This window comes from Polypterus senegalus, chromosome 7 (assembly GCF_016835505.1).
Source record: "Polypterus senegalus isolate Bchr_013 chromosome 7, ASM1683550v1, whole genome shotgun sequence".
Lineage (NCBI taxonomy): Eukaryota > Metazoa > Chordata > Cladistia > Polypteriformes > Polypteridae > Polypterus > Polypterus senegalus.
This window is the reverse complement of record NC_053160.1, coordinates 135,724,438-135,734,410: the sequence shown is the minus strand read 5'-3', so window position 1 is coordinate 135,734,410 and position 9,973 is coordinate 135,724,438. Positions and strand designations below refer to the sequence as shown.

The 9,973-nt window shown below is 35.0% G+C and overlaps 1 long non-coding RNA gene across 2 annotated transcripts in view; it reads left to right on the top strand.

Annotated features, from left to right (window-relative positions):
• The first annotated feature begins 813 nt into the window (after positions 1-813).
• The window catches only part of LOC120532868, a 68,767-nt gene continuing 59,607 nt past the window's right edge, over positions 814-9,973 (top strand). Inside the window, exon 1 of one of the 2 annotated variants that reach the window (XR_005634394.1) lies at positions 814-1,011. This is a non-coding gene — a long non-coding RNA (uncharacterized LOC120532868). Of the gene's footprint in view, positions 1,012-3,779; positions 4,378-9,973 lie in introns of those variants that run through there. The other variant, XR_005634393.1, reaches the window with a different exon arrangement.

Sequence of the window (9,973 nt, the reverse complement as noted above, 5' to 3'; positions counted from 1 at the left end):
TACGTTGAACTGTGCAAAAATAGTGCCATGCGTTACATTTTGTTTACATGCATAATATTTTCTTACATTTTATTTAAAATCTAAGGTTATTGTTAATGTACTTTTACTGTTTTATTGATACTGATCCTTATGATTAAATTTCGAATTGTTTCGAAAATGTATAAAATTTATAGCGTCACATGAACTATTTGTTTTACTCTATAGTCACAAATGATACAATTGTTTTAGCCACATTTTAAAAATCCCGAAGACAAAACCTGATGTTGTATGTTATTTTTATTGAATAACTACGTATGATCTATTAACTGTAATAAAGTGTAGCGCAAGTAGCACTTTACTTACATATTGATGTAAGTCAAAAGTAGATTTTTTTTTCTTTTTTAAACGTGCGATAACTGAGACAAAGAAAGAGACATTTTTCAGATTAAAAATACATTAATAAATGTTCAATCCGTTTAATCCACATTAAGTGCTACACATATTAACGCAACTGGTGTTCGCATTTTGTCACCGGAGTTCGTATTTGACGAAGGCGGCTCGATGTCATATATATATATATATATATATATATATATATATATATATATATATATATATATATATATATATATATATATGTGTGTATAGTAGTATAGTATAGTAATATTATATATATATATATATATATATATATATATATATATATATATATATATATATATATATATATATATATATATATATATACTTTTTACTTTTAGGGACAGACACTTTTAAAGAACGGTGCAGGTTCGAAACACTGGCTATTCGAATTCTAGCAATTAGAATTCGAACTTGTCATTTAGAAGGGGATGATATGCGCGTTTACTGATGTGCAATAGGTCTCATGGTTTTCTTTACATGAGTGACGACTGCTGCTATTTTATTTTCAGTGAATACCCATAGATATGATAATCTTGTGATCGTCCAGAAATGTCTTCGCGACACAACTCCAGCAACTTTCAGGGGTACTAGAGGGGAAAAGAATACCAGGTAAGTATGTATCTTTGCGCCATGTACGTTTATTAATTTGTTTAATATATAATATGACAGTGTATTTTGCCTGAGATATTAGTTATAGCAAATAATATATAGAGCGCTGAGTAAGTACGTTTATACACGTACTCAGTGCAGTCTCCATAATATTTGTCAGTGTGTAGTGATATTATATTTTTTTTACTTATTTAAAAAAAATGGCTTTTTACTTTTTAACCTTAGTAAAGTTTTATTATATGACGCGAAATACATCACTAAAGAAACCTGTTTTTTAACCCCGTTAAACGAGTATTTATTTACTTGGGCGTTTGTGATATAACCAATACATTAACGTTGAGCGAAGTCTGGAAACAAATGTTTTATTTTTGAATTACTTCGGTTAACTAAAAACAGATATATGTTTATACAGCACTGACATCTTCACATTTGAATGAAAAGCCTGAATAATGTTAACAATTAAACAGGAATAATCTGGTAATAATAGTATAACATACTATACTACGTTCATTTTGCATTTAATACCATCTATCAGTCGGTCTTGACAAAAAAATAAATAAATAAATAAATACGGAGGGAACATCAGACAACAGTCTGAACTGTCTTTATACCACTCGCACAAGCAGAGTTTGACACGATATTTAAAACGTTAAACTGTTAAAGCAACGTTAATTTATAAATTGTTAGATGCTATATACCACATACTAAAGCAGTTTCCGTAAAAAAATAAGCATTGCTATTGAACACTAGAACGCAGAAAATGTCTAGCTGTTATTCTGTATTATCCTGCTTTATAACGGTAAAACTGAAGAATATCCAAATTATTTTGTCTTATGATTGTGTGTTTTAACATATGTGCGTGTATGTGCTTATCTTCAAGAGAGAGGGAGACCAAATGTAAAGCAGGAAAACGTCCAAGCTTGTGAATTAAACGTCATAATTAAATAGTTTTTAAACTGTGTTTCTTTGTTTCACTGTAAAATGTAAAATTTTAGATTCGGAAAAATTTGAAGATGCGCATAACATAAATACCATTTTTACAATTAAAGAGAAAAAAACTTGACAAGGAATAAAACCATTAAGAGCAATTTAGATGACTTTCCTTCAAAGAACCACGTGAAAAAAAGCATCCAGTAAAGAATAAATGCAAATATACCTTTACATATGCATCAATATTAAAAATAATACACAGGCAGGAACCAACGGCGGCGGGGGTATGAGAATGGCGCAGCAGACATCTCATTATGCGCAGACGATCTCTTCAGCATCAATCTCTGCCTCTTCACTTGTACGACGCCGACATCACCGGACACGCAACACACAAAAGAAGCTCGAAAACAACATTCGGACAGTTAGAGAAAATCATATGCATGCTAGAAAACAAAATATTAATTTTAGTCCTTCGACTGGAACAAGAGACTATGCAAACCGGATTTGCATATTTTGGTGCACTAATTTCCTTCATATATTTAAATATGGCTGGACGTAGCAGATATGCTAGACGACGTCATTGGACGTGACCTCGCAGTTAAACCTGAACGTGAAGCAGAGGGGCTGACGAAGAAGCTTGCAACAGGACCAATGAATCCGCGTTTTAAGGAGCCTTCTGTCTTCATCTACCGAGACAACGTTTGATTTTCAATCTTTTAAAAGAGAAGTTTATATATATATATATATATATATATATATATATATATATATATATATATATATATATATATATATATATATATATATATATATATAGTTTAATAGATAAGAAGAACATTATAAAACCTTACTGGAAAGTCACGTTCCAATTAACCTGGGTTAAAAAATCCGATGACAAAACTTGCTTTATCCTAAACATCTACAAAGGTAATATAATAGAAAAGGTGCAATTACCAGTAACTCAGTCAGTGTTGTCTTTAATTTCACTTTACGCAAATTTAATTTTTTTTTTAAGCCATTATGTGTGGTTTAGATAAAGATAAAAATACTTGTAAAGTTATACAACCTAATAAAGGTTTTTTGTGAAATGTAGAATCCTTAAATCGGTTTGCGAACATATAAGTAGACACGTAAAGGTAAAGCAGAACAGAAGGCGTTCTCCAACGTGTTTTTTTTTCCCTGTTCACTGTTCATATGAATAGTTCCTGCCTTAACAAACAAGCTATTTTAGTTGTTTGCATGAATAATGTAAATTTTACATTTTATCTTTAATGTCATCCAAAGATTGAATGAAAACTATACATTGTAAAAATCATAGACCCCAAAAAATCAGACCCCTGTATTACTGTAGTGTTATACATTTATATCGTGCTTGTTTATACTACACACGGTGTATATGAATTTTAAATCTAATGGTTTATTTCCAATCATTTTCATCGCAGATTTAAAATTACCATTCAGTATTATCTTGCCCTAAAATTAAGGACGAAGTTTAGTATCTGAGGTTTTTCGAAAAGTCCAGAAAAACAGGTGTTTCCGATATTTTTCATCAAACTAGTATGAAACATAAAATGAATAAACCAATAAAACAGTTGTATCGTATTTTAATCTAATTATAAAGAAACAAACACACTCACAAGTTTTACACATATCCGCGAAATACAGTAGTGATATTCTTCTTGTTTTCTTCTTCTTCTTCTTAATAATAATAAATAGCAATAATAAATTTGTATTATTACTGTGTTATTTTTTTCTCACTGTAGCAGCATGCTGTATACCAGGCGACTTTTGCTTAGTTTTTTTTGGAAATATCCACTTTTCAAAGATGAATGTTTAAAAAAATCTAATTTGTTCCGTCTGTCAGACGAAGTCTGAAATGAGGATTGGTGCAAATTCATTAGGCCATTGCCATCAACGGGTAACCTGTTCTGGGAACTAAAAAAAAAAAAAAGTCCATGGCAATAAATGAACAATGGCTCTTCAGTTTAAACAGTAACAAAAGAAACGGGGAAGTTGTTTGAATTTCAGAGCACGTCCTTCTTAACATAGAGGGCTGGACTAGACCTTGGCCAACCCCAAAAACTTGCAGACACTCATCTCTCTCAACAGTTCACTTTTTCTTTTGGCTTAGCAGACAAAATATGTTATGCGGGAAATCGTCTTTAAGGATGGAATATATTGCTGTCCAAACCACACCAAGGGGAGCAAGTATAATTATTCCAAGGGAAGCAAATATAATGAGCTGGGAATAATTGACAATTTTAAGTTAAAGGGTAGAAAAATGTGATGGCCTAACATTTTGGGACGTCTTCAAGGAGCTTATTTACAACTACATGTCGGGTGGTCGTTGGATGCTTTGCAGACTATGAGGACTGCAAAGAAAAAAGGAGTTGCAGCGTATTACAGAGTACGTGTCCGCTCACAATGTACAATACTGTAAGTACAATTTATACTACCGTTAAAGAAAACTTGCGTAAATTATGTTAAAACTGTTTGTAAACGTATAACTTTTTATTTTCAAAAAATATGCCGTAAAGAAATGCTGTCATATTCTAAAATGCGTTACGAATGCCTGCATGTTAACTCTTAATATTTTAGAAGGTTCTCATAGACGTTTTAATAGGCAATGTAAATAATGTTTAATGACGTTTTTATTTGCTATTTTTTAATAACGTACATTGCAATTTGGTAAATTTGGTTTTTACACATTCTGTAGTCATTGACAATTTAACTCCTTTCTGTATGGGGGTATCTTAACATTAATATGGGATTACAACGGCCTAATTTCATGAAGACTTTAGAATGAGTGAAGTATAGATGGATCACTTGCTGACATTAAAGCACTCAGTTTGACACTTTCGCCTAAAGTCGAAACAGAGACCAGTCCAACAGCGTCTCATGGCCAGGGTCACTGCCACCTTGGCAGACGATAAAAACGAATACAATAGGATTGGAAGAAAGATACTTTAAACTTGTGTTAAAATAGCATATAAGGACACATCCGACCAAGAAACATGCCATCTTTAAGATAAGGTATTAACAATACGATCTATACTTATGAGATTAATTCCAGTATGTCACGCAAAGCAAATGAATATAAATAAAAAGTATATTAAAACTTGACCATTCTCCAGTTAAAATTAGGAACGGGCTTAAAAACTGAATGGTGTTAAAAAATATAGTGTTTCCATACCCTGGCTCCTAGAAATATATTAGATACAGTATAATATGGGTCATGAATAAAGATAATTGCCCCGAGAAACCGGTACGTTACTGTCGCTGCTTTCTATGCAGAGTTGTCTTCCTGCCGGCTCACTCATTTACATTACTGTTTTTTTTTTTTTTTTTTACAAAATGTAAAGTGACGTCACGGTACTGTTCCAATTAGGCAATTAGCTCTTGCTCTCAAAGCCTTCGTAACTACATTCTCTCGCAGTCATTGGTCAGTTTCAGCGCAGTTAGGATTGTTTGATTTTTTACTTTATCATTTCTTACCACGCGAGCAATGTTTATATTTGTAGTTTGAAGTTTTAATGTTTTTTTTTTAATCTTTGGAAAAAGAGTATCAAAATCAAAAATGTGGTAATGGGTATATATAGCACAATAAAATATGTTCAATAACCTTGGATTCTGACTATCTGTCTACGTCTGTGTAGTCATATATTTAAGGAATACCTGAACACTTTTTAAAATGTTTTTTTTTCTCCTTGTTATTTATTTGTAATACATTTTTTATAATGTAAAATGTTATAAAACAAAGCTATTTGCTTTATTACTGTTTCTCCACCGAAAATAAATACACAATAAAGCAAATACTTTGATGCCTCGCCTGAACAAATTACAACATATGTCGACAACAGTAATGCAATGTGTAAGTTAAACCCTCTGAATAAAAAGATTGGTAGATGCTATTGTCACGTGACGGATAATTGGAAAGGAGTATCTTCTGCGCTTTCTATTTGTGACAGATGTTGGTGTTAGAAACAGGTTTTGTAACTTGACCACAAAATAAACTACAAGAAGTATACAATAGGATATACCTTAGCACTGACATGTAAAATGACATCTTTGTACAGTACCTTGTGTCAGAAAGCAGACATGGGAGTAAAACATATTAAAACTGAATCAATATTTCTGAGTCCTCGAGACTAATTGTAGGCTAGTAATCTGATACCCCTCACCTTTGCGAAATATCGTGAGATGTCTCACTCTGTGCCAATCTGGAATCGGTTATAAATTGTTACTTTAACGATGTAGTCATGGATTTGTTTTATTGCTGTCACATATAAAGATGAAGTCAGAGTAAGAATAGCAAGTTCAAAATTGGTGATATGACTAGTGAACACAGAGTACATAATTGCCGCTTTCGCTATATTGACATTTCCTTAGCCTCTAATTATTATTACCATTAAAGCCAGCTTCTGCGTATGAAAGGCAACTTACTGCAAATGGCAGGTAGTTATTTCTAGTGGAGTCATGCTTGACACGTCAAGACTGTTGATGACGTTATTTTAAATATGGCTCATAAGGCAACTCTAAGACTAAAGACTAAGAATGATACAAAAAAAAAAACCAAAATTGTGCCCCTCTGAAAGTTGTTGAATCAGTCATGTCAGTTCTTCATTTGCTCTTAAATTCTTATAAATGTGGAATCATTACGTAAAGTCGTGTCCTTTGAGAACATGCTTGCAAAAGGTTAATTAAAAAATCAGAGTAAGCTCACAACACTTGAATAGGGCTACTTTCAAAAAGTAGCTTATTCTGTCAAAGTATATTAACCCATGAACCGACAAGGGGTACAAATGATACGAATTAACGTTATTATGTTAGAATCCTAACAGTATGTATCTCGTGTGAATACATCATTGTATAAAAAAAAGTCTTAACAAACACTGACAAGACAGAATATGTAGGATTGTGAAGAGACATCAGATGCTACAATAGAACTGTCAGACTACCAGTTATATAAGGAGTGGAGCGTGTGTGTTGGAAATTTCGTCGAGTATAGGTGTGAATATGGTTTGCCATTGCCTTACCATTAGGCGTATTAATCATGCCCATCATGGATAAAACTTTTATTTATTTATTTATTTATTTATTTATTTATTTATTTCAGTCGCCTCTGTAGTTCTATGTACCTGAACAGGGGCCTGAATTGGGCATTCTTAGCAGTATGCTTGCGTTACAGTGAACAGACATTTATGACGTTTAATTTGTGTAATATGTGAACCGAGGTACTTTCGTGTTTTAGTCATTCGAGGGGACACATTGCTGACCTCAAGGCATTTGTCCAGACTTACGTAACAATGTCTCTGTTATAAATCAAATCACATGTTATGCCATATAGCGCTTTCACCTTCGTATATGTAACATAATCTTCATTTTTTTCAGCAGATGTTACATCTGATGTGTTAGATGGCATGTTACAGCAGTTAGTTAAGCGTGTAATGGTGCTAGAATTTCATTGAGAATTGCGTGAACATAGTGTAATGCGATGCTGAAAATATCCTACCTGCATTTAATGCACTAGCCTGGAAGAGACGTGAAAGTAATGTTATTTGGATAAAAAAAGAACGAGACTGAGAAATGTATGACACAGGAAAGCGATGAGGCCAGCACCTGTACCTCTCTGCAGCTTGGCTGAACAGGAGCGAGATGTGAGATGTGAAGCCATTAAAACAGAACACCGCGTAAATCGTCAATGTAATTACACATCGACTCACTGCGTTACACAGAGCAGAGTCCCAGTCCCACAGAGCAAGGCCCCTGCTTTATGCAACAGCAGCAAAGTGCCTTGTTTCTAAGCGTAGGCTTCAGGAGGAGAAATTCAGGCAGAGGCGCAAAACACAGATCCAAATGCTTTCATCTGTCCTCAGAGAGAGATTTTTCCAGTCTTTGGATATTACAGCGATCTGCATTGACAGCATCAGCAGCAGCAGCAGCACACGAAGGTTTTTCAGGCCGCGTTTTATGATTATTATTTTTTTATTCCCCCCCTTTTTCCATTGTAAACCAGAATGTATTTGCTGAGCAAAATTAAAGGAAAAATATATGGCGATGTCGTTTGGTGGCGAGAGCAGATTGTCGATCACTCATGCATATCAATTAATGTGTGTACTTGAGATTTCTCATGACATCATCATTACCTTAGTCTCCGGCGGTCAGGGACCTTTGACCTCGTCGGGTTGGTCCAGATTTTGGCGGGTGCACGCCGTCTCCCCTTTAAACCTCAAAACCCCCACCCCTCCAACACACACACACACACCATCACATCTTTCTCCGACCTCTACCCCTCCCCAAAAGATGGCCCTTTTCTCCTTTCAGTCTGTTGGCAGCAGCAGCAGCACAAGCCAACAAGACGGCATCTTCGTTTTCTGATCTCCCCGCACATGAGACCAGCACTCTCCCCCCCAAAACTCACGCTAGCTGCGTGTAAGCGAGCCGCCACCATTCGGCAACATAGATTCTTTCTGCATAATTATCAGAAGCGATCACGATGAGGTCTTGTGTATCGGCGAAGCACTTTCTAGCACAACCGGGGATTTTTTTTAATCTCAGCGAAGGATACTGGTTATACCTCTGCGGTTTTACGCCTGGAAAGGAGGGCTTTTATTATGAGAATGGAAATATTGTTTTCTTCAACGTCAGTTCCAGTTTGGCCTGTGTAAGAATGGATGCCCCTCGTTCTTAATTACTTCCTACTTAAGATGTTCATCAATGGATTTCATATTTTCTTCTAATGTCCAGGATGACAACTATCTTTTCCTGATGTCAGTCAGTGGGCAACAAAAATGAATAATTAAAAGTTGGGGATAAACTTTAAAGGAAGAACGGAGAAGCTACAAGAAATTAAGAATCGTAAGAAAAAAATAATACTTTAAAGAAGAAGGAGAATTATAATTATAGAAAAAAAATCTTCTTGTGTAGTTGACACTGAACTTTTTGGGTGGATTACTATTAATGGATAGGAAGTGGGTTGTTATCTTTGGTTATCTAGCTGTATGAGTGTGTTGGTCTTCATAAAGCTAGATAACCGAAAGTAAAAACTGCTTCCAGGATCATCGTGGACCTTTGGAGGATGTTAAAGAAACACGTGGCAAAGAGAATAATTAAACGCTGAAAAGCAAGCTTTGGCTTTATGAACTTTTTATTCTGGTAAATATAAGAAACTGCCTTTATCTTTAAACATTTTTTAGAAAATGATGTACGTAAGATTTCTATTTTCATTGCAACGTCACCATTGTGCATATTAAAATAAGAAAATCGAGAGAAACATTTTACATTTTATTTAATCCAGTGCTAAAAAATAGTAAACACATGTTGTTGTTTAGCGTATTTCAATATTTCTGGTGGTCGGCATATGACAAAACTTGCCAGATCAAATGATGATTGGGCACTAGAAAGTTTTATATCACGTGTTCGTCGTGTACTTCACGTTTTAAGATGAAGCCGAGAATTCCAACAGTCCGAACATAAAACAATGAGAAACCTTTGCAGTCATAAGTAACATTAACAAAATTAATACTGAGTTGTGATTACTTCCCCACCGTCTATTCAGTATCCGAAACAGATGCTTTCTTCTTCTAAGAGGGTTTCCTTGAGGAAGGCACTGAAGCAGAAAGACATGATGGAGACGAGATCGCCTCCCCCTTGTCAAACTGCTCTGTGTCTTACTTGGCGCATAGCATTGGAAATGAATGTGACATTTACGTAGAAAACCGACGTGTGTACCCTAACCCCCACCTTCGTCTCTCTCTCACTCTTTCCCTCCCTCTCTCTGTCTCCGTCTTCCTCTACCCGTCTGTGTGTGTGCGTGTGTGTGTGTGTGTGTGTGTGTGTGTGCGTGTGTGTTTTCAGGCTTGATCAGCTCCATCTAGGAAACGGCATTGGCATTCCAAACTGAAATAATTAGGACGTATAGGGCTGACAAAAATGGAAAGGGGTGGAGTGGGGCTGCTGTGAGGTCTGCCTTGCTTAATTGATTCCGTTAAACGTAGTGTAAGAGATGTGAACGGCTGGACGCTCCCATTCC